Source organism: Pan paniscus, chromosome 17, assembly GCF_029289425.2.
Source record: "Pan paniscus chromosome 17, NHGRI_mPanPan1-v2.0_pri, whole genome shotgun sequence".
Lineage (NCBI taxonomy): Eukaryota > Metazoa > Chordata > Mammalia > Primates > Hominidae > Pan > Pan paniscus.
Window position 1 is genome coordinate 68780315 of NC_073266.2, and position 26366 is coordinate 68806680.

Genomic DNA, 26366 nt, shown 5'->3' on the forward strand with positions numbered 1-26366 from the left:
AGTAAGCTGATGTCTTGAATGACCAAAGCGTGATGTTACACAGTCATGCATGGATAAAAATTTCAAAGTTCAGGACAGAGCAGTAGATTTTAATGTAACACATATGAAAAGCTTAGTGATTTGGTTTCTGATTCAACATCACTACTAACTGCTAAGAATAAATCACTTCTTGGGCTCTTGCTGTCCAGTGTGTAGGGAGGAAAACCCCAGTGAGGTCACAGTGAGAAGTCATCATCTGCAGACTGGAAAGAGAGCCCCTCCAGAAACCAGCTCTGCAGCACCTTGATCTCGGACCTCCAGCCTCCAGAACTCTGAGAAAATAAATGTTGTTTAAGGCAAAAAAAGAATATATTACTTATTAAATTTTAGTGTAGTATTAGGGAAGAATATCCACAATTATTTAAAAACTATTAAAACACTCTACATTTGAATTAAGCTAGATTCTCTTTATTTCAACAAAAACAATATTGCAACAGATTGAATGCAGAAGCAGAGAATCCGGGTGTCTTCTATTAAGCCAGATATTAATTTGCAAAAATGTAAAACAATGTCTGTTTTCTTGCTACATTTTTTCTTCAGAAAATTATAGTTATTTTTCATAAAATATTTTAGCACGTAGTTTGTTTATTACTGTTATTTTTAATGAATTAAATGCTTTAAAATTTCTCAGTTTTAATTTCTTGTACAGTAAATATCAATAGGTATAATCCACATAAAAGTGCTTTGGAGATGTTCAATGATCTTTAAGGGTTTAAAGGGATGTGGAGATCAAAAAGTTTGAGAACATCTGGCTTAGGGTAATCAAAGGTCAGTTTCTGGGTAGATATAAGCCCAGCTTCCCCTGAAACACAAGGTTCCCCAATACCTGAACAAATTGGGGTTCTCTGAGGAAGGAAGAAGAGGAGAAGCCTTTAGGGTTCCTTTGGGGCAATCCTATCTCCTCCAAGCCTCAGGTAGTATATGGCTGTTTTTCCAAAATTAAGGCCAGGAGCAGTGATTCATGCCTGTAATCCCAGCACTTTGAAAGGCCAAGCAGGGAGAGGATCAGTTGAGGCCAGGAGTTCAAAACCCACCTGGCAGGCTGGGCGCAGTGGCTCACACCTGTAATCCCAGCACTTTGGGAGGCCGAGGCGGGCAGATCACGAGGTCAGGAGATCGAGACCAGCCTGACCAACTTAGTGAAACTCCGTCTCTACTAAAAATACAAAAATTAGCCGGGCATGGTGTCATCTGCCTGTAATCCCAGCTACTCAGGAGGCTGAGGCAGGAGAATCGCTTGAACCCGGGAGGCAGAGGTTGCAGTGAGCCGAGATCTCACCACTGCACTGCAGCCTGAGCAACAGAGCAGGACTCCGTCTCAAAAACAAAACAAACAAACAAACAAACAAAACCCCACCTGGCCAACATAGTGAGACCCTGTCTCTAAAAACAAACAAACAAACAAACAAACAAACAAACAAACAAACAAACCGAAAGAACCTCTAAATGAACTAAAACTGAATTTGGTTTGTGCTTCTTCAGAGAATTTGAACCAGAATGTTCTCAACCATAATTAAAGGAATGCAAACAAAACAATAATTAGGCAACTTTCTAAAAAATATTAGATTTGCAAAAATTCAAAAATCTGATAAATCCAATGCTAAAGACATAGAAAAATAAGTAGGAGCATAAACTGATGCAACCTTTATTATTTTTGGGGAGAGGGATATGGAATTTGCTCATAGCTATCAAAATTTTAAATGCTTATTCCTTTTGACCCAGCATTTAACTATTAGAAATTTATCCTACAGATATATTCCAAAATACGTTAAAATGCTCATTTCAGTGTTGTTTGTAATGCTAAAACCCTGAAAATAATCTAACTGCTCATTAATAGAATATTGATTGATTTAATATGGAACATCCATGCAATGGAAGGCTAGGTTATTAAAATAAGCTATTTAGATATGTATATGTTATTACTGAAAGATCTCCAAGGTATTTTATTAAAAACAAAAATGTAATATTCAGAGCAGTGGGTAAAATATGATCACTGCTCCAGTTGTCTATTGCTGCATAAAAATCATCCCAAACTTAGTGACTTCAAACTACAGTTATTAATTATGCTTGCAAACCTGCAAATTGGGAGGGCTTGGCAGGAGCAGCTTGTCTTGTTCCACCTGGAGTTAGCAGGATGGCTTAGAGGTTGGGGGCGACCTAATGTTTAGAGATGGAATCATGTGAAGGCTTTCTTGTTCACACATCTTGTAGTTGATGTTGGCTGTTGCCTTGAATGGGGCATCCTTATGTGGTTGTCCCGCTTGCTTACAGCATGTGGCTGAGTTCCGAGAACAAACATCTTAAGGCACAGGAAATGGAAGCTACCAGTTTTTGAGGTCTTGGTCCAAACACTTGGCACAGCATCGCTTGTACTATATTCTATTTGAACTTGAGTTAAGCAGTCAGTGAGCCCAGACTCAAGGGGAGGGAATTTAGACTTTGCCTCTTGATACAAAGAGTGTCAAATAATTTAGGGTTTATGTTTTAAAACCTCTGCAATCCCAGGTATGTAAAAATTTAAAGGCACACACATGTAAAGTACAGATATGTGCAAGATTTTTTTTTTTCTTCCAGAGAGGCTGCAGAAAAAACTGTTAAAGTGGGTCCAGGCATGGTGGCTCATGCCTATAATCCCAGCACTTTGGGAGGCTGAGGTGGGCGGATTACCTGAGGTCGGGAGTTTGAGACCAGCCTGACCAACATGCAGAAACCCCATCTCTACTAAAAATACAAAATTAGCCAGGCATAGTGGTGCATGCCTGTAATCCCAGCTACTCGGGAGGCTGAGGCAGGAGAATCGCTTGAACCTGAGAGGTAGAGCTTGCGGTGAGCTGAGGTCGTGCCATTGCACTCCAGCCTGGGCAACAAGAGTGAAACTCCATCTCAAAAACAAACAAACAAACAAAAAGCAAAAAACAAAAAACCTGTTAAAGTATGACTACTTTTTGGGTAGAGAAAACATGGGTTAAGGATGGGTTGAGCAGGAAAAAGAAGACTTTAATTTCTGACTTTTTACCTTATTACACTATTTGAGTTTTTGTCCATGAGGATATACTCCTTTTATTTAAAAAACCCCAAAATAACAGCAACTTATCCAGGATAAGAATGAAGTCTTTCCTTGGGCCTCCATGTCAAGTATCTTATTTTATATACACAGCAATTCTGTGAGGTCATTAGGGAAGATATGACCATCCCTCTTGTATTAGTTCATTTTCTCTTACTTTTTTTGTGAGACAGAATCTCCCTCTGTTTCCCAGGCTGCAGAGCAGTGGCACAATCTCGGCTCACCACAACCTCTGCCTCCCGGGTTCAAGTGATTCTCCTGCCTCAGCCTCCTGAGTAGCTGGGACTACAGGCGTGCTCCACTATGCCCGGCTAATTTTTGTATTTTTAGTAGAGACGGGGTTTCACCATATTGGCCAGGCTGGTCTTGAACTCCTGACCATGTGATCTGCCTGCCTTGGCCTCCCAAAGTGCTAGGATTACAGGCTTGAGTCACTGTGCCCGGCCGTATTAGTTCATTTTCATATTGTGATGTAGAAATACAAATACCTGAGACTGGGTAATTTATAAAGAAAAAGAGGTTTAATGAAATCACAGTTCCATGTGACTGGGAAGGCCTCACAATCATGGCAGGAGGTGAAGGAGGAGAAAAGGCATGTCTTACATGGTGGCAGGCAAGAGACTGTGTCTAGGAGAACTGCCCTTTAGAAAACCATCAGATCTCACAAGACTTATTCACTGTGATGAGAACAGCATGGGAAAGACCCACCCCCATGATTCAGTTACCTCCCACTGGGTCCCACCCATGACATGTGGGGATTATGGGAGCTACAATTCAAGATGAGATTTGGGTGGGGACATAGCCAAACCATATCACCCGTTTTCAGATGAAGATCAGAATCTAGGTCTCAACTTCCAGTTGAATATCCTTTTCCACTTTTTAATTAAGAAGAACCCAGGCCTAGAATTTGGCCTATCTACTTGGAGGGGCCGATTTTGAATGCAGTTTTAACAGGTGCAGGGAAACTGTTCATGCTTGGTGCTTGAACCTGAATCCAAAACCATAACAGTAACTCTCCCAGCATCTAGTACATTGTCTGGAATCAGTTTGCTGAATAAAGGAATACAAAAACTCCTTATTATTCAAATCTATCCTCCATTCCCTCCACTCTAAATCACAGACATAATAAAGTAGAAAATTGACCTTATTTTACTCTTGTTCAGAATGCTTCAATGTGTGAACTCACTTTCTACAAAGGTGCCAAGAACTTATATTGGGGGAAAGGACAGTCTCTTCAATAAACCATGGCTGGGATGACTGGATATCCATAGAAGAATGAAACTCGACCCCTATCTCTAGCCATGTACAAAAATAAAATCAAAATGGATTAAAGACTTTAAGACCTCATACTATGAAACTACTCAAGAAAACATTGGGGAAAAATCTCCAGGATGTTTGTCTGGGCAGAAATTTCTTGAGTAATACCCCACAAGCACGGGCAACCAAAGCAAAAATGAACAAATGGGATCACATCAAGTTAAAAAGCTTCTGCACAGCAAAGGAAACAATAAACAAAATGAAGAGACAACCCATAGAATCGGAGAAAATATTTTCAAACTACTCATCTGACAAGAGATTAATAATCAGAATATATAAGGAGCTCAAACAACTCTACAGGAAAGAATCTAATAATTCAATAAAAAGTGGGCAAAAGATTGGGATAGACATTTCTCAAAAGAAGACATACAAATGGCAAACAGGCACGTGAAAAAGTGCTCAACATCACTGACCATCAGAGAAATGTAAATCAAAACTACAATGAGATATCATCTCACTCAAGTTAAAATGGCTTATATCCAAAAAACAGGCAATAACAAGTGCTGGTGAGGATGTGGAGAAAAGGGAAACTTCATATACTGTTGGTGGGAATGTAAATTAGTACAACCACTATGGAGAACAGTTTGGAGGTTTCTCAAAAAACTAAAAATTGAGCTATCATATGACCCAGCAATCCCACTGTTCGGTATATACCCAAAAGAAAGGAAATCAGTATATGGAAGAGGTATCTGCACTCCTATGTTTGTTGCAGCACTATTTATTATAGCTAAGATTTGGAAGTAGCCTAAGTGTTCATCAACAGATTAATTGATAAGGAAAATGTGGTACATATACACAATGGAGTGTGATTCAGCCACAGAAAAGAATGAGATCCAGTCATTTGCAACAACATAGATGGAACTGGAGATCATTGAGTGAAATAAGCTAGGCACAGAAAGACAAACATCACATGTTGTCAGTTATTTGTAGGATATAAAAATCAAAACTATTGAACTCATGGACACAGAGAGTAGAAGGATGGTTACCAGAGGCTGGGAAGGGTTGTGGGGGGCTGGGGAAAGGTGGGGATGATTAATGGGTAAAAAAAAAAAAATAGAAAGAATGAATAAGACATACTATTTGATAGCACAACGATGTGACTACAGTTAATAATAACTTAACTGTACATTTAAAAATAACTAGAAGAGTGTATTTGGATTGTTTGTAACTTAAAGGATGAATGCTTGGGAGAATGGATACCCATTCTCCATGACGTGCTTATTTCACATTGCATGCCTATATCAAAACTCTCATGTACCCCATAAATATATGTGCCTACTATGTGCCCACAAAAATCAAAAATTGAGAGGTCAGGCGCAGTGGCTCATGCCTGTAATCACAGCACTTTGGGAGGCCCATGCAGGTGGATCACTTGAGGTCAGGAGTTCAAGACCAGCCTGGCCAACATGGCGAAACCCCATCTCTACTAAAAATACAAAAATTAGCCAGGCCTGGTGGTGCATGCCTGTAGTTCCAGCTACTTGGGAGGCTGAGGCATGAAAATCACCTGAACCAGGGAGGCGAAGGTTGCAGTGAGCCAAGATTGCACCACTGCACTCCAGCCTGGGCAATGGAGTGAGACTCTATTTCAAAAAATTAAAAAGAATTAAAAAGCCAAAACTAAACCAAAACAACAACAGCAATGAAACAAAATTCTTCAATGTGTTCCACCTTCACCTGTAGAAAAAGAAGTAATCTAACATCTATGTTATGTTCCAGACATTATATTAAATGCTTTGCATGAATTAACTTATCTGATTTTTTCAATAACCTTGTGATGTAAATGCTATTTTTGTTTAGCGTCTCTATCCTACAGACGAGGAAAGCAAGACAAAGAGAAGTTAAATAATTTCTCACAGCTAATAAGAGGAAGAGCGAGGCCTTGCACCAAGGAAATCTGAAATCAGAGTCTGTGCTGTCAACCACTTCATTATCCTGCCTCCAAACTTCTTGCACCACTGACAAGGTCCTCCACTGCTAACTGGGGGTACTGTAAGCACAAAGACAGTGAGATGGGAAAATGCATGGCGCGTTTGAGGAACAGTCATGAGGCCCAATTAAGCTAGAATGGAGCTGTCAACCTAAAAAAAGACATGAGAAAATTATCCCTAAATATGTTGAGTTTAATCAGGAATAAGAAATAAGGATTATAATTCAGAATGCATGGAATGGCAAACCACCAGTGCATTGAGGGAAGGATAAGAGGAGCTTTTATTAGCAAAAAGAGATTTACATAAGCTGCTTAGAAACAGAGTTCATTGGTTCCTGAGGTTCAAAGCCAGAGTTGTCAGTTTATTGGTGGAGATCCTGTTACTGGGCAAGTGTTCTTCAGAGAACATCTTATCTGAATTACTGCAGTCCTTCAGAGTGTCTAGTGATAAACTTTATCAAATCAGGAGATGCATAAAGGATGTGAAAGGGTTTCTTATGGGGTTTTTAGAAAGTCCTTGGAAAGAGTTCTTATCTCAGATGTGTAAACGGGAGTCTTCTCTCCTTCATACCTTCTCTTCCTGGCCCTATTTTGCCTGGGTCTGACAAAAGCAATTTCATCCTGGTATCTGCATCTTTCACAGAGCCAACAAAGGGAAAAAACATAGTTACTTTATGACAGAGAAATAGGCAGGGGGAAGATCATAGGGGCTTGCTGACCAGGGTAAAGAGTTTGGAGTTTATTTAATGTGGGATGGAAAATCCTTGGAGGGTTGAAAACAGAAGAGTGATAAAACTTGTTATAGCTTTTTTTTTTAAGTAAAAAAATTTAAAAAAAAATCTTTTTTTTTTTGTAGAGTTGGGAGACTCAGTATGTTGTCCAGGCTGGTCTTGAACTCCTGGCCTTCAGTGATCATCCTTCCACCATGTGAGCCACTGTGCCCGGCCATTTGACAGTTTTTTTTTTTTTTTTCCTTGAAGCAGAGTCTTCCTCTGTTGCCCAGGCTGGAGTACAGTGGCGTGATCTCTGCTCACTGGAACCTCTGCCTCCTGGGTTCAAGTGATTCTTCTCCCTCAGCCTCCTGAGTAACTGAGATTACAGGCGCCTGCCACTACTCCTGGCTAATTTTTGTATTTTTAGTAGAGACGGGGTTTCATCGTGTTGCCCAGGGTGGTCTCCAACTCTTGACCTCAAATGCTCTGCCTGCTTCAGCCTCCCAAAGTGCTGGGATTACAGGCATGAGCCACCACACTCAGCTCATTTGATATAGTTTTTAAAAGTTCCTCTGGCTAGCTGGGCGCGGTGGCTCACGCCTGTAATCCCAGCACTTTGGGAGGCCAAGGCGGGCGGATCATGAGGTCAGGAGTTCGAGTGTGCGGCACTGGGCCATTTCCTTCTTCTTGGTCCATTTGCCATTCCTTCCATTGTCTGCCCAGTGAACACCTATTACCTTTTAAAACATAGTCACAGCCTCCTGTCTGAGGCTTTTTCCAACTCATCACCCTCAATAAAATTATCTCGTTCTTCTTTGCACCCCCACAGAACCCACCCTGAATATTTTATTTGACCCCTGTGGATTAATACAAAAGTATATTTGGTTTTTGTCCCCAGTTCCTGGCATGGAGCCACTAAAACCCTTGGCATTTTCTGAGTGAGGGGAGTGTCTTTTGTTATTCATAACAAACCCCTTTCCATCACACCTGAGTTTATGCTAAGGAGGTGACTTACAGTGGGACCCCTAGGTAGCCTCAGGATGGGGCTGGTCACCAGAAAGAGCAAGTGATTAGAGGGTTGGAACTTTCAGCCTCACCTACCGACTTTGGGAAGGGAAGAGGTGAGAGTGCTGGAGATTGAGCTCTATAGACACTACTGAACAATCCAGAGAGCTTCTGGGTGGCGGACTCATCAAGGTGCCGGGAGGGTGGCGCACCTGAAGAGGGCATGGAAGCTCTGTGCATCACCCCTGCCGCCCCCTTCCTATCCTGCTCTATGCATCTCCTCCATTTGGCTGTTCCTGAGTTGTATCTTGGTAAAAGTAAGCAAATTGCTTTCCTGAGTTCTGCCCACTGTTCTGGCACATTATTAAATGGGCTTATGGGAACCTGGAACTTTGTTGCCGAGTTGGACAGAAGTGTGGGTAACCTGGAAACCCAATACTTGCAATTGGCACCTGAGGTGGGGACAGTGTTGTGGATCTCAGCCCTTAAACCTGTGGAGTCCGGGTAGTTAATGTCAGCATTGAATTGAGTTGAGTTGTAGGCCACCTAGTTTGTGTTGGAGAATTGACTGTTAGTATGGAAAATCCTCATATTTGTTTCTGACACCAAAGTATTGCAGAAAAAAAAAAAACCTTTAACCACTAACTTATTTTTTTGTGTTTCTGCCTTCCTTTTAATAATCATAAGCTCCTACGGAAATAGGAAAAAAAAAAGACCATACCACTGTTATTCCTGCATGCTATCTCAGAGCTGTCTGGTATATTGGACGCATTCAGTAAATATTTACTGGTAACTGAAAGAGCTAACTAATTCATATCTGAAGTTCATTTGGGTTGGTGGACCTTGTGTTGACGGTTTCAGTTTCTCACTCCTTGTTCTTTTATGATGCAATGTTCCTGAAATTTGAGAATTAACAATTTTCTAATCTTTATGAGCTTTAACTTAGTTATGATACGGTGTAATATTTTACATTTAAGGTCTATATTTATCTATCCTGCAGCATGCACTTAGCTTTCCTGATAAATAACTGAGTTAGCTCCTTAATTAAGTAGTCTTTTTCCTTTTTTCCCTTATATTGCCCAGCAACTGGTCTTGGTGTGGCTACAGTTTCTCTTATTGAGTCTGGGTGGAGACAAGATGGGACTTAAAAAATCCTGTGGCTTTTCTCCAAGTCAAAGCAATCCCATCAGGGTGAAGTTTTTGGGCAGCTGTCGGCTCAGCTGGGGCCAGGCTGGAGGCTTGAGCTACTGTCTGTTTTGCTGCATTCTTGGCTGAAGGCCAGGCTGAGTTTCTTCTGAACTTGGGTAGTGGCTTAGGCGAATCTGGCCTGTTTAGCAATTGTCAGGTTCCTTGGTTAGAAGAGTAGCAGCCTGTGGAGATTAGGGGGGAAACGTTCTCCACAACCTGGCCAATGGTGGGATGTTACAGTGGAAGCACATTTTTGACAGAATTCTGCCAGATATACAAGCATAAAAATAGTCACACATTGTGCTCCTTAAACTCAGGGGAGGCCCCTCTCACTGACTTCATCAAAGGGTTACTTAGAGGTGGATGCTATGATTTCTGATGACTTTGAAGTCAAGTCAATCCCAGAGCCTAAGATTGGCCATCCTGGCTATCGTAAATCATTGCAGCCACTTTGGATTAAAATGTTAACATGAGATATTGGTTGGAGTCCCTAAATTGTGGGGACAGACGCTTTCTCTAATGTTTTCTCCAATGGTATTAGATCCTGGGCTTGCCTGTTCCTTATACTTCATTCATGTAGGCATGGGAGGGTCTGCGTAAATTTTTCTCATTGTGATAAAATATACATAAAATTTACTATTTGAACCATTTTAAAGTATACAGTTTTGTGACATTAAGTACATTCATCATGTTGTGCAACCAGCACCACCATGCATTTCCATAACTTTTTTATTTTCCCAAACTGAAACTCTACATCCATTAGAAAATAACTCTCCTTTCTCCCTTACTCCCAGCCCCGGGAAACCACCATTCTACTTTTTGTCTCTGTGAATTTGACTATTCCAACTACCTTGTATAAGTTGAATCATGTAATATTTGTCCCTTTGTGTCTGGCTTATTTAGCATTAATGTTTTCAAGGGGCCTGGATAATTTTTATGGCAACCTTATTCCTTGAACATCACTCATTTTGCCAGTGTCAATTATTTCGAACATCCTTCATGCTATTTTACAAACCTATGGTGTGGACTTAAGTAACAATCAGTATTTGAGGGGCTGAGTAGCCACCGCTGGACTGTGAATTTTTGCTTGGGGTTCTTCATATGCTAACGAATCACCCTTGACACATTACATAGCTCATTCCAAAGTCTTTTAAAAGTAAATGACCACACTGACACTACGACATAGCCAAAATTCAGAAACTCCTGTCAGAGGTAAAGTAATGAACATCATAAAGAAGGGGCTTACCACTGGATGTCAGGATCACATTTTGGTCCTGTGAGGCAGGGGGGTTTTAGAGATACCTAGAGTTTTGCACAAAATTCTCTCTCTCGTGTGTGTGTGTGTGTGTGTGTGTGTGTGTGTGTGTGTGTGTTGTTAGGGTAAGAGTTCAGGACTTTCATCAAATTCTAATGAGGTTCCTGATCTCCCTAAAAAAAGTTATGTCATATTGAAAAGGGAAATTCTATTTTCTATATAGTTTTGAATACAAAACAATAGAATAGAAATAGATAGCTATAAGTAGATAGAAAATAGAAAGCATAGGAATAGAAAGAACAGAAATAGAAGGGAAAAATTCTATTTCCTATGTTTGCTATAGTGTTTTGGAGAGAACAGATGGAAAACAGTCCGTATATCCAGGTTGGGTGAGAATACTTGGAAGTATTTCACTGCGTGTGTGTGTGTGTGTGTGTGTGTGTGTGTGTGTGTGTGTGTGTAGGGGGATTCCTTAGTTTTCTTATTTATTTATTTATTTATTTTTGAGACAGGGTCTTGCTCTGTCATCCAGGCTGGAGTGCAGTGGCATGATCACAGCTTACTGCAGCCTTGAACTCCTGGGCTGAAGCGATCCTCCCACTTCAGCCTCCTGAGTAGCTGGGACTACTGGCTTGCACCATGATGCCTGGTTTCCTTAACCTTAATTATGTTATGGCCTTCAGTATAGGAGCCCATGCTCTGTAATTTCTCTTATTGGAGCCAGTGATTTTACATCAGGCTTGCAGCCTTAAAGCTTTTCCTTACCCACAGGGCAGCCCCATCACACACCTCTAGGGGGCACTGTTTGCTTTCATCCTCCATGACTGGCACCTGCTGGAGATGGGCAGTGCACTTTCATCCTCTGGCATGGCTGATGTTGGGCAGTGTTGACTCCCAAGGCTTTCTTGTGAGTACAAAGGCCATGGGTCTTCACCGATCCCATCTTTCTCAAGGCCAATCTACTCTTTCAGAGAGATATGTTTAGCATGGGCTGTGGAAAAGATCAAAGAATCAAGAATAGAATTCTTGCCTCTGTGTTCCAAATTAGCAATGGGATTCTTGGTATTTTGAAAATATTTTTACAGTGATTGGCTAATGAAGGAGCCCATGGAGATAAATAACATCAGGAAGCTTTCAAGGCTAATAATACCTTAATTTTCTGTTGTAACCTTTACTCTCTAGACTTCTAGACAATATGCCAGTTTAGCAAGCTGATATAAATATTCTTTCCTACTTGGAATGCTCTTCTTCACTATGCCTGTTTAATTTCTCTACATCCTCAAAATCCCAGTTCAAGTCCCACCACCTCCAGGAAGTCTTCCCTCACCACTTTCATCCATAGTCACTGTTCCTTCTTCTGAATTTGGTACTACTCAGAGCCTGCATCTCACTATTAGCATTCACCTAGTGTGCACTGTTGGTTTTCTTTTTATATGTGTGTATTAGGAACTATTATCTTGTCTAATTCTCATCGCAGTTAATTTTTGTTGCTCTGTGGTCCTCTTTTGCCACTGAGGCTGTGGCAGCTACTACCAGGGGGTGAAGAATTAGACAAATAGCCCTCAAGACCACCCTCACTTCTGATACCAAATGTAAGTTCAGGGGGTTCCCAAGACCATCCCCACGTTTGGTCATTTGCTAGAATTTTCTAGAAGGATTCACAGAGCTCACTGAAGGCTATTATACTCATGGTTACAGTTTAGTACAGGGAAAGCATACAGATGAAAATCAGCCAAGGGAAGAGACATGTAGGGCAGGGTCCAGGAAAATTCCAAGCATGGAGCTTTTAGCCATCTTCTCCTTGTGTCGTGGACAGTGTTACTCTTCCAGCAAAGATATTTGATAATACATATGGAGTACTGCCAACCAAGAAGCTCACCTGAGCCTGGGTGACCAGGGTTATTTTATTTTAGAAATAGGATCTTGCTCTGTCATCCAGGCTGTGGTGCAGTGGCACAGTCATAGCTCACTGTAACCTCAAACTCCTGGGCTCAAGCAATCCTCCAGCCTCAGCCTCCCAAGTAGCTGGGAATACAGGCATGCGTCACCATGCTTGGCTAATTTTTAAATTTATTTTGTAAAGGCAGGGTCTTGCTATGTTGCCCAGGCTGGTCTTGAACTCCTGACCTCAAGTGATACTCCCACCTCAGCCTCTCAAAGTGTTAGGATTACAGGCATGAGCCACTGTGGTAGTCTAAGAGTTTATACTGAGGTTTCATGGTCAACTTTCCACATGGCTGACCTCAGGTTCCAGTTCCTCTAGAGGTTGAACTGATATCATATGACTCAAATTTTCACTATAAATCACACTGTTGGACTTTCTGGTGTAGTCCAAAGTCCCTTAGAAAACAAGGACACTGTTATCAGGCAGGACATTCCAAGAGCTTAGAGATGACTGCCCAGGGGCCAACAGCAAAGTCCAGACCGCTCTTTGAGCAAAGTTAAATCATTTACTACACAGTGGGCTTTGCAAAATCTAACTGAAGACTAGAGATCAATTTCAGTTCCTGACTTCCCAGATAGGGTCTCAGGTGCATTTCAGAGATAATAATCAGGATTTTCATTTGCAAGATTTTTATGTGCCAGCTTCTTTGGGAGAAGTAAGGTTTGTGGGTTCTATGTGAATCAAAGCTGGAGGATTAGAGTTTTGAGTTTATTCATGTTAACAATAGGAGAGGAAATTAGGTAGGATGTCATATAGGATAATTTCTCACCATACAGGAAGGCAGTAAAGACCCTTTCTGGGCTGGAAGGAGGAGACTGGGAGAGAGAGAGAGAGGAGACAGGAGAGAGGTTCTCATTTGACCCACTCGTGGGGTTGAAATCAAGGCGTGGGGATAGGTGGGGTCAAAGGCTGCTCAGATGCATTAAGGATCTGCTCTTCCTTCTGTCTGGAAATCTTGGACACCAGCTCAGAGAGAAAGACCCGCACAAACAAACTATAAAGATTGAGCACACATGAAGTTTTTTGAGTTGTAAGCAAACAGCATCCCACATCAAAATGGCAGGTGTGGGACAATGTGCATATCCATTGTTATGTTGCATGATCCATAGATGAACAGGAATCTGTCCACATCAATGGCAATGGTTATGTTATTTATTTATTTATTTATTTTTGAGACAGAGTCTTGCTCTGTCACCCAGGCTGGAGTGCAGTGTGCGATCTCGGCTCACTGCAAGCCCTGCCTCCCGGGTTCATGCCATTCTGCCTCAGCCTCCCGAGTAGCTGGGACTACAGGTGCCCATCACCACGCCCAGCTAATTTTTTTGTATTTTTAGTAGAAACAGGGTTTCACTGTGTTAGCCAGGATGGTCTTGATCTCCTGACCTCGTGATCTGCCTGTCTCGGCCTCCCAAAGTGTTGGGATTACAGGCGTGAGCCACCGCGCCCGGCCTGTTATTTTTTTAAGGCAGAGTAGGCAATTTACATCTTTTCTTGTCTTTCTTGGTTAGGTATCTAATCTCTAAATTAAAATAGTTGTGGCCAATTATATCTGATCACTTATGACTATGTCTTCCTTGCTTAAATGTTGTCAATAAAACGCCCTGTTTCTTGGCCCAGCATTCAGGCCTCCAAAGTTTGGCCTCTGCCTTCCTGCCTGACTTCATCTTCTATTCCTTCTCCTTAGACAGTGCCTGCTGTAACAACATACTGCAAACTGAGTGGCTTAAACAGCAAATATTTATTTCTCACAGTTTTGGGGGATGGAAGTCTGAGACCAGGGTGCCAGCAGGGTTGGGTTCTTGGTGAGGGCTCTTCCTGGTTCACAGGCAGCCATCTTCTTGGTGTGTCCTCACACTGGAAAAAGGAGAGCTGACTAGCTCTCTGGCTTCTTCTTTTTTTTTTTCTTTTTTAGAGACAGGGTCTTTCTGTATTGCCCAGGCTGAACTGAAACTCCTGGGCTCAAGCAATACCCCTGTCTTACCCTCCCAAGTAGCTGGGACTGCAGGTGTGTGACACTGTACCCGGCTTCTGGCCTCTTCTTATGTCAATGAAAAGAGTCAAACTGTGTAAAATATTTGAAGAGATTTACTCTGAGCCAAATGTGAGGACCATGACTGATGACACAGTCTGACGAGGTCCTGAGAACATATACCCAAGGTAGTTGGGTCACAGCTTAATTTTATACATTTTAGGGGGAACAGAAGTTACAGGCAGACATCCATCAATGCATGTAAGGTGCACGGTGGTTCAGTCTGGAAAGGCAGGACAACTCCAAGTGGGGTGGGGTGAGGTGGAGGCTTCCAGGTCACAGGTGGTTTCAAAGGTTTTCTGATTGGCAATTGGTTGAAAGAGTTGATTCTCTCCTAGATCAGGGAAAAGACCTGGAAAGGGAAGGAGATTCTCTAGAGAGTAATTTTCCCTACAAGAGGCAGCTTTGCAGGGCCATTTCAAAATATGTCAAATAAATAAATTTTAGGGCAAAATACTTTGATTTCTTTCAGGGCCTACTATCTATCATGTGATGCTATAGTAGAGTCAGGTTGGAATTTGGTATCTTATTGCTGCAAAGAGTCTGTTTTATCAATCTTAAGATCTCTGTTTTAATGTTAGCACTGACAATTTGTGTCTGAATTCCAAAAGGAGGAGGGTATAATGAAGCATGTCTGACTTCCGCTTTCCATCACAGCCTGAACTAGTTTTACTTTGGAATGCCCTTGGCTGAGAGGGGGCTTCATCAGTCAATTGAAGGGCTTAGAATTTTATTTTTGGTTTACACATCTAAGAACACTAATCTCATTCATAATGGCTCCACCTTCATGACCTAATCATCTCCCAAAGACTCCGTCTTCAAATACTGTTGCTTTGGGGTTAGCATTTCAACATACAAAGTTTGAGGGGATACAAACTTCAGTCCATTGCAGATAAACTACTCTCAGCTAAATGGAACTCAGCAGTTCTTGAATGCACTACCCCATCTTTTTGCCTTTACTTAGACTGTTTCTTCTTCCTGGACTGTCTTTCCCCCATTTCTGTCAGGCTTAAATTCCACTTCCTCCATGAAGTCTTCAACTTTCCACACTGGAAGTTAGCCTCCCACAGCAGAGTGTCTTTACTTCTCTTACAGGATTTTCAAAATGTACCCATCTGTCATTATCTGAGTATAAGTCACATACCTGATTGTTAATTTCTGGAAGGCAAAGATTATGTCTTTCTTTCTTTCTTTTTTTTTTTGAGGTGGAGTCTTGCTCTGTCTCCTGGGCTGGAGTGCAGTCGTGCGATCTCAGCTCACTGCAACCTCCGCCTCCTGGGTTCAAGTGTTTCTCATGCCTCAGCCTCCCTAGTAGCTGGGATTACAGGTGCCCACCACCACACCCAGCTAATTTTTTGTATTTTTAGTAGAGACAGCATTTCACCATGTTGGTCAGGCTGATCTTGAACTCCTGACCTTAAGTAATCCATCTGCCTCAGCCTTCCAAAGTGTTGGGATTACAGGCCTGAGCCACTGCAGCCAGCCATGTCTTTTTTTTGTTTTCTTTTCTTTAATCTCCATGTGTCTAATAGCACTGGGCTCAGGGCCCTGCATGCTCAAACACTCACTGAGGGTCTGCTGAACTGACTCTCTCTCACAGATGCAGACACACATGGGGAACACATATATTTTCAGACTAAGTCTTCTACTGTCTGGGAGTGTTAGGGCAAGAGGAGTAAAGATGTCATGATCTGGCAGGAGCTGAGGCTGAGTTCTAAAGGGAGAGGAGGGGAGGGGAGGGAGCCAAGAGATGGCTGGTAGGGTTTGCCATTTGAGTAGACTTGTCTTTAGGTTGAGTGGCTTCAAAGTTCTAGAGCCAGAGATAAAAAAAAAAAGCTGGGAGTTTCTCCATCACACCTTTGCAGTCAAATTTGGTTAGCAGGCAAGGGGTGTGAGCTGGAGTGGGGGTAGGTCCCATGGGAACTGGGGAACTTTGCTCCTTACTCTTGGAAATTCTCCAGAGTAGACAAAATCAGTGTCGTTTGTATTATCCTAAGGTTTAACATGTGGTAGGACTTCAAGGAGTCCAGGGACAAAGGTCAAGAACTCACTATTCAAAAAAAAAGATAAAAATAACCTATAACTATTTTCTGAAATATTTGTTCTCGGCAGTAGTCAAAGAACTGTAAATCCAGACAACGAGGTTGTCTCTGCCTTTTATTTTGTCCATGTGTGGGTGAGGTATGGGCTGTTCCTTTGTGCATTTTACTTTATTTACTTTGAATCAAAAATTTTTTCTTTTTAATAAACGTCAGGGGAAAGCACACACACAGTCCTCCACTACCACAAATTATGCAGCTGAGTTTCCCACATTTGAGATAATCACAGGTATCAGCACATCTAGAGTGCGATGGATAAGCCTCACCCTGGGAAAAACACCTTTTTGATTGTGGTATCTCCTATGCCAGGTGCTTTGTGCGTTTTAATATACAAATGTAAAATTGATAGAAACTTGGCCACTTTGACTATCTATTTTAAAAGCTCTCTATTAAAAAAACCTGTATGTTCTTTGATCTAGAAATTCTACCTCTAGAAATTTATCTTTAAGAAAAGGATAAATTGTGCATTTATGATAATGCATAAAAATCTGGCAAACATGTTCACAGCAGTCCACTTTTTAATAATAATAATATATATATCCTAAATATGATTATAGGAATTGAATAAATAAACATTCTTACCATAGAATACTCTGAGGTTGATAAACACGATGGTGAAGATGTTGAGCAGTTTTCCTTAAAACTAGTTCTCAATTCACTGCTGATTTGTGGAAATCTGGCACTGTCTATACCAGGCAGCAACTCTAAGCCATCTCAAGAACTGAGGCACAGATTCCTTTAACTTTGTTTTTTTTGAGACAGAGTCTCACTCTGTGGCCCAGGCTGGAGTGCAGTGGCTCGATCTCGGCTCACTGCAACCTCCACCTGTTGGAGTAGCTGGGATTACAGGCATGTGCCACCATGCCCAGCAAATTTTTTTTTTTTTTTTTTTTTTTTTTAGTAGAGATGGGGTTTCACCACATTGGTCAGGTGAGTCTCGAACTCCTGACCTCAAGTGATCCGCCTGCCTTCACTTTTCAAAGTGCTGGGATTACCAGGCATGAGCCACTGTGCCCGACCAGATCCCTTTAACTTAAACTGCCCTATGCTTGCATGGTTCAAGTTTTGCTGAGGCCAGAATGAGCAGAAGGTGGGAATGGGTCTTGGTATTGAGGCTCCCGGCCCCACATTTAGGGAGCTGGGTTTGTGCACGGGCGCTGAGTCGGGAGGTGCTGCAGGATTGGCCTCTCCCAGAGGGCAGCTCTGGGGGGAGTCTCTTGTCTTTACCTTTGGTGGCTTTTTTTCTGTATCTAATCTATGGAGGAAATTGCATGGACATCAGGCTGACTCTGACCTGCCTGACGTTAGAAGGGTAATTCTGACGTGGAAAGATGCTCAGTATCCGTTGTCAAGTGAAACAAGCAGTTAATGAAACAGAAACAGCCCAGTGCAGTATTGTTTTATTTTTTCTTGGTAGACACATTATCTGTATCTGCACCTACACCTAAACTTCTTTTTATCTAGATACAGGTAGAATAACATCCAGAAAAAAGGTTTACCAAATGTTACTTCTTGTTTCTGGGTTGTGGAAATGCAATAATTTTCATTTGTGTCCTTAAACTTTTTATTTACTCTTTTTGTTGTTATAAAAACATATATATCAGTTGTGTAACGAAAATTTACAAAGAACGTCCTGAAACTTTTTGTTTACTCTCTTTCTTGTTATAAAAACATATATATATCAGTTGTGTAATGAAAATTTACAAAGAATAATGATCTCTGGGGAGCTCTGCCTCTGATTTCCTTTTCTCTGCCCATTAAGCTGTAATAAGTAACTCCTGATTCCAGGTCTTTTGGCCCACAATGAGAGTCTGGTCGGAGGAGTTGTTCATCCTGACCAGGCATCTGGGAATGTCACGAAGCAGGCGGGCTTTGAGGAGCTGGCTCTGTAGGGAGAACTCTGATGGGAGGAAGGCCATGCCACGCTGAGGGGGAAGCATGAGCGAGAAAAGGGAATGGCCCATTGTGGACAGTGAGTTAATTCCAGGCCTTTATGAACGTTGATGCTGAGTGCAGGTATCTGAGATGCTTCACGGGAGAAGGCAGCTAGCCAGGTACTCACTTATTGCCTTCCGTATGGATACAGGGAACTGCTTTAATTGTTCTTTTCCTCTTTTTCATTTGAAAGTCTTGTCTTCATGAAAGGACAGGTGCATGGAGGGCAGAAACTTATTTTGAAAGTCTCTCAGCAAATTTCCCAGTGCTGGGCAGAGGGGATGTCAGTGGATGCCTGCTGGCGAGACTAGAAAGAACTTGAGTTGACACTGACAGGCAGAAATATATGCCACCCCAAAATATGTCAGCCTAAAAGATGCCTTCTCAATTGAAGGCAATTGAGAAGAAGCAGATACAAGAAAAGCTCTCTGTCTCGCCCTTTCCGCAATCATTTGCCTAAAAGCAGAACATAAATTTGTAAAGGGGTCCCTCTTCCCCTTCCTACTAGTTAGGACAGAAATTAATCACTGAGGACAACACTAGACCCATATCAGCCCAGAGATGGCAGCGGAGTAACCCACGTACAAACCTTAGTTAGCCTTTATCTTCCATTATTTTCTCCATATATTTGCCTTTCCACAATTTGCTGCCGCTAGAAGCTCAAAATTTTTTCCTTTGTCTTGTCACTTCTCTAAAAATTTATTGTTCTTTTGTTAAGATGTTATATAAGCCCAAGTTCTAACCATCCTAATTTACTCATTGATGGGTACTGCCAGGTGAAGGCATGATGCGCCTGTTAATAACCTGTTTTTCTCTTGTTAATCTGTCTCTTCTTAATCTAATTTGCAGGGCCCCAGCTGCAGAACTCAAGATGGCTAGAGCAAAAGATATTTTCCCTTCCTTACAGCATGAATTCCATTAAGGTAGCTTTAGGGAGTAGCTCTGTGTCTCTTGTTATAGGTCTGTAGGAAGCTTAGAAGATGGCTAAGCTGGATGTGGTGGCTCATGCCTATAATCCCAGCACTTTGGGAAGCTGAAGAGGGAGGAATTTGAGACTAACCTGGGCAGCATGGCGAGACTTCCGTCCCTACAAAAAATAAAAAATTAGCCAAGTGTGGTGATGCATGCCTGTAGTCCCAGTTGAGGTGGGAAGATTGCATGAGACCAGAAGTTTGAGGCTGCAGTGAGCCATGATTGAGCCACTGTGCTGCAGCCTGGACCACACAGTGAGACCCTGCCTTGAAAAAATAAAAAGAAAGAAAGAATGAAAGAGAATGGCCTATTTAAAGAATTCTTTCCTCTAAAGCTGTTTTTACCAGAGGCATGAGGGTTCTTATGAGTAATTTGGTACACATAGTAGTTGATATGGTTTGGTCGTGTGTCCCCAACCAAATCTCATGTCGAATTGTAATCCCCACATGTGAGGGGAGGAACCTAGTGGGAGGTGGTTGGATCATGGGGTGGATTGGATTTCATCCTTGCTGTTCTCATGATAGTGAGTGAGTTCCCACGAGATCTCATCATTTAAAAGTGTGTAGCACCTCCCCCTTCTCTCTCTTTCCTGCTGTCATGTAAGATGTGCCTTGCTTCCCCTTTGCCTTCCACCATGATTGTAAATTTCCTAAGGCCTCCCCAGCCATGTGAAACTGTGAGTCAGTTAAACCTATTTTCTTTATAAATTACCCAGTTTCAGATCGTTCCTTATAGCAGTGTGAATATGGACTAATAGTTAAATTTAGCTTATAAATAATTAGCTTTTTGTTTATCAGGATAGATTCAGGGATATCTATATGATAAAACAACTCAAACTCACTTGCACGCTGACATGCTTCTTGCCTGGGAGACTGTGGGCCTGCTGAGAATTATATCTAACCTCGTGCTCTCATGACCCCCACAGCATAGTGAACCACCCTCACTGAGGTACCTGGATAGTTAAATTACTCATACACTTACCAAATGTTCCTCTATCTGCCAAACCAGGAACAAAGAAAACTGGCAGGTAGTACTTGGGGTCTTTTCAAAATCTAGCCTTTCCTTGGAAACGCACTCTAGTTCCCCGCCCTGCCCTCGTGTGTGATGGGGTGGGGGTGGTTGGCTCTGAGGTACACGTTTGAGATGGGAATTCCATGCAGGCAGCTTTAGGGAATGGCTTCTCCCCTGTTAGAAGGAGCCCACGAACAATGCTGGTGTGAGTATGCTCAGACGGGAGACACAGGAAGGGAGATGGGGCCTGGATGCCTCTCCTCAGCTGCCAGAGTCATCCCTGTGGCAGCCGAGGGCCTCTCTCACTGCTCCCTGGCCAGGCAGGGAGACTTGGAGGGGGCCATTATTTTCGCAGTTTGTGAACTTGCCTTATTAGTTGGGGAATGATTTCCCAAGGACTTGAAAGGAATGTCTGAACATAGAAACCCGCAGGAGGGATTAGGAGTCCTGTCATCCCAGGAGAGAAGGTGGCATTACCTAACCGTGTTCCCTCACAGGTAGGCCCTGGAGGGGATATTGGCAATGGGAACATTCACTGCAGACTGTCAGTGTCCAACTCTCTGGAGGTCAAAGCGAGTCCTGCCCTTTCCCCAACAGTCACTTTGCTGCTCTCCTTTGTCCTGCCCTGAGGTCCAGAAGCCCTTGGACACAGCTGTGAGGGTTTTAGGAATGTTTTTGTTTTCCTGACACCAGAGAAGCCTGTTTTAAACTTGCAAAATGACAACTTAAAAAAAAAGTGCTGATGATTGGCAGATGGATGAAGCCCTGAGACCAAAACTCTATTCACCTGCCAACCCACATACCATCCAAGACTAATTTTAGCTACAGTCTCAGTTTTAACCCTGTCTTCATCCAAGAAAGTGGTTGTTGAACTCTGCCTGGGCTGGGCTTGGGACCAGACACCAGTGAGGCTGTGATCTTGCAGACATCCAGCACTTCCCTTTACCCCAAAGCAATCTAAAAATCTTGCTCCAACACCTTATCTATCCAGTGGGCCATCTAGCATATAGGTAACTCAGCCATGGCTGAGAAAGAAAATAAATAAACAACTTTGCTGTTAGCTATCATTTCTTACACACACACACACACACACACACACACTCACCTGCACACACATACACTAATTCACACACAAACATAGACACACATACCTGTACCACACTCACTCATATCTACCACCTCCTCTCCACTCCTCAACACTCACATGTTTCCACACAGGCAGTGTGATGCAATGGAAAGATCCTTGACTTTGGAATTAAACCAAATGGCCATGTGATTTTGGGCATATTAGCTAAAGTCTCACAGGCTCCATATCTTTCTGTTTTTTTTTTTCTTTGAGATAAGGTCTTGTTATGTTGCCCAAGCTGCAGTGCAGTGGCTATTCACAGGCATGATCACAGAACACTGCAGCCTTGAACTCCTGGCCTCAAGTGATCCTCCTGCCTCAGCCTCCTGAGTAGCCAGGACTACAGTTGCATGTCACCGTGCCTGGCTCCTCAGTTTCTTAATCTGCAAAAAGGATGCACATACTTACTTTACAGGATTTTGGTGAGGACTAGAAAGAAGTGAACTAACATATGTAGGCAGTGTGCTAAATGGGTACATACTGCAAAAAATGTTTGTTCCTTTATACCCTACCTTCCCCAGAGTGTATAGTCTACACTCTCACACACACAGTAATACTCATACACTATAGTGTATTGTTTCTCAAAAGTATGCCCATTCTCCTATCAAGACTCACCATCTAAACTTAATGCAGGGAAATCACTGCCCTCTCTCTTCCTATTGCTCACATGGAAAGTATCTTGGAATTCTTTGACTACTGACCCCCAATTGAGTGAAGATTCTCTGATAATCAAGCCTGATACACTGAGTTTTCCTTCTCACATCTCCTGTATTCTTGACAGCTGTAGAGCAGGTATTTTGAGGGTGAGAGATGGGGCTGTGACACAAATCATTAAAACCCCAATTTCTGAATGCTGATGGCTCTTTCTGGGCCTCTTAATGTGAGATCTTAGGTGGAAAAAAATAGTGAGAGTGTGTCTCCACTCCTTCTCAAGAGGCTTGGGGCCCACCAGGTTTCCTCCCATCCCCCCTGTATCAGCAAGGATGCTTTCAGCTGCTGTAAGTAATAGAGAACACAACTGGTAGCAATGCAAACTGTAAGAACAATTATCTTACTGAGAAGTAGCATGGAAACAGGTGATTTCAGGGTGGGTGCAGTGGCTCCACCACATCATGAAGACTCGGGTGCATCCCATTTGCCCATTTGCCATCTGCATTTTGGTGATGTCTCCCCTTGGGGTCATGAGTTAACCACAGCAGTCCAAGGTGCTACATTTCCTCATCAAATGGGGAAGATAGCATTATGTAGGAGGAAAATCTTTCCCAGAAGCCCCTCAACAGGTTCCATAGGCCAGATTTAGGTCATATACTCACTCCTCAGCTGCAAGCGGAGCTGGAAAAGTGGGTGAATGGCACTGTCACCTCTGCAGAGGGCAATGGGCTCTTCAGCAAGGAAGACGGGTTGAGAGGATGCTTTTCGGGTAGGCAACCATGGGCATCTGCCATATTTCCCTGGTTTCTAGTTCTCCAAACATCAGACAGCAATATCTGAAAAGTCCAAGTCCCACTTGTCCACTCTCAGCTTGTTTTCTCTGTAGCTTGCAATCTGTTGCTGGAATGTGGAGGTTCCTGTTTCTGGATCATGGTACACCATTTCCTGTCATCGTCTCTTGTCATTTTGTTCTGTTGGCCAGAGCCCAAATCATAGGTGCCAGTTTGTCAGCAGTCTGAATGGTGGCCCCAATACTTGTTGCACTCTTCTCGTTGTCTCTTTGAAAAGCTGTCTTCCTGCTGTGCCTGTATCCAAGCAGCTCTATTCCCCTTCAATAGAGTGTGAATCCTATCTTCAGAGAGGTGGAACTCTAAGACAGCCTTCTCTGGCTGACTTCAATAGGGTCTGGCAACATATTGTCTGGTTTCTTTGTTTTGTCCCCTTACTTATGAGTCTGAGAGAACACAGTTATAACCATAACTCAGGGGATCACACCCATGGAAGGGCACTGCTGTGATTCTCCTCCAGTGGGTTGGTTTCCAGGAGTGCTTGTGTGCACTGATTCACATTGTGTTTCTGACTAATACAGATGAATATTTTTTCCCTACCTAAATCTCATGTTGAAATGTAATCCCCAATGTTGGAGGTAGGGCCTGATGGGAGGTGATTGGGTCATGGGGGCTGATCCCTCATGAATGGCTTAGTGCTGTCCTCGCGATAGTGAGTGAGTTCTCACAATATCTGGTTGTTTAAAGTGTGTGGCACCTCCCCTCCACTTCCCACTCCTGCTTTCTGCATGAGATATGCAAGCTCCCAGTTTGCCTTCCATCATGATTGTGGCTTCCAGAGGCCTCCCCAGAAGCAGATGCCGGCACTGTGCTTCCTGTACAGCCTGCAGAACCATGAGCCAGTTAAGCCTCTTATAAATTACCCAGTCTCAGATATTTCTTTATAGCAATGCAAGAATGGCCTAATACACTGACTCATCAGTTATAATTACATCAGACTGTTAAAAACAGAAACCTGATTGTAATGAACCAAACAGAGATTTTATTTTTATCATGCAAAAAGAAATCTGGAGGAAGTCTGTCTAGAACTGATACAGTATATCCACAGTGCTATCAGAGACCCAGGCTTCCTCATTCTTCCTGCTTTGCCATCTGTGGTGTGTGGCTTCTGTGCTCATGTGTGCAAGATGACTGTTTCACCAATAGGAATTGCATTTTGTTCCAGACAGGAGAAAAGGAGAAAGACCATCAAAAAGGCTAAGACAGACTTACCTTTCTTTCTTTCTTTTTCTTTTTCTTCTTTTTCTTTCTCTTCTTTTTCTTTCTTTCTTCTTTCTTTTTCTTTTGTTCATTCTTTCATTCTCTTTCTCTCCCTTTCTCTCCCCTCCCTCCCTCCCTTCTTCCTTTCTTTCTTTCTTCCTTCCTTCCTTCCTCTTTCTTTCCTTCATAAGGTAGCAATTAAGTTTTTCTAGAATAGCCACTCTATTGGCTTCTACTTTACCTTATTGACCAGAATTACATCCCATAGCCACTTCCCTTCCTGCAAGGGAATCTAAGGGAGGTATGAATGCACGTTGCCCAATAAATTGGTGTTCTAATAAGGAAGAGGAAAGAATGGATACTGGGTTGGCAGCTAACAGCATCTGCCACGGAAATCCCTCCCTTCAGGTCAGATGTGTCCTGGGGGAAACTGCAGTAAACCTGAGAGTCATGGAAAGGTCCCATCCGCCATATTCCACCAAGGCACTTAGTCCCTACTTGTGAAGAGTGCCTTAAGAATCTCCTAAATTTTCCAGAACACTGGTAGATATTTGCATAGGGGCATTTCTGCAGGATCCCCGGTTTCCTAAAATGATGAATATTCACTTGAGCCTTTTGTCTCTCTCCTTCTCTCTCTTCCTCGGTCTCTCCCTTCCTTCCACAAATAATTTTCGAGTCCCTCATTTGCATCAGACAATGTGCTAGGCACCTAGGGACACAGGCAGATGTTGCTCCTTCCTCTCCTGAACAAATGCAAGTTTGGCTACTGGAGGCCAGACAAGAATTGTGACTCTCAGGTGTACATCACCTGTTTGGAAGCAGCCAGGCAAGGGAATGTGCTTGCGGCTTGCGATGAGTTCAGGGGATTTCTGGAAAATGTGTTTGAGTAGTCTGCCATATTTGTGAAAAGTTACTCTGAGAGGCAAGACATAAGCCCTGGATCTTTCTGAAGGGCTGAAGTTATCCCTGATCCTCCAGCTGTTGACATCGCACATGTATGTGGGAAGCTTGTTTTCCCAGTTACAGATGGCTGGACAAGTGAACTCAACTTCACACAGCATGGTGCCAGACTCTCCTTGGCTCCCACTCCCATCATTCAGGATTCTTGCTGGTGATGTATGCAGGAGGTACACCAGTAGGGGAGACCAGGCCTAAAGAGGCTTATGGCAGTACAGTCACACATCCATGTCTGGGTCACAACTCTTTCTTGAAAAGTTCTTAACCTGTAGATAAGAAAGCTGTGCATGACATCCAATTACACATGAAAGGGAGAAGGTGTCTGCTAGGGAAAATCTGAATTAATCAGGAATGACTATTAAAATGTTCTACTATTAATAACTACTTACACTTTTAAACAAGTTATACCTTTCAAAATGATAATGTATACTTGATCTCATTTGGGCTTTACAAGAATTTTACTGTAAAATCTATATCATATTATATATTTAAATATTTACAACTCTTTTACTTCCACCTAACACAGCCAATAAAATGTACATAGACACTGAATATTAATATCTTAGGAACACTAAACCTCAAATGTTTTACTTTCTCCTTTTGTTTGCTTCATGATCCTGTTTTTTTTCCACATGTGTTTTTGTACTTGTCCAATTCTCCCCTGACCTTTACACATTTTTGTTACTGCAGAGCATCTTTATCCCTGGAATTTCATTTTTGATGTTCTATTGCAGCTCATTTCTTTTGTTTATTTTTTGCTTTTTGAGTTTTTAGAGACAATGTTATTGAGGTATATTTGGTGTATATTAATAGTAAACCACACATATTTCAAAGTAATGATCTGATATGTGTTGACATATGTATAAACCCATAAAACCATCACTACTGTCAAGACAGTGAACATACTCATTTATTTCAAGTGCCTTTGGTGGGTCTTTATTATTTGTAATCAAAAGAAACTTAATTCAGATACCATCTTATTGACATTTTCTGGTTCTTAATAAATTTGTAGGGACTCTCTTCCTGGTTCTGTACCCTTGGGGCTGTCAGTTCACCCTGGACCTCGGCTCTAATAAGTGACC

The 26366-nt window shown here is 42.3% G+C and overlaps 1 non-coding gene across 1 annotated transcript; it reads right to left on the bottom strand.

Annotated features, from left to right (window-relative positions):
• Positions 1-16737: 16737 nt before the first annotated feature.
• Positions 16738-16901, bottom strand: LOC112437803 (U1 spliceosomal RNA). Its single transcript, XR_003026316.1, has one exon. It is a non-coding gene; the product is annotated as a U1 spliceosomal RNA (small nuclear RNA).
• Positions 16902-26366: the final 9465 nt, after the last annotated feature.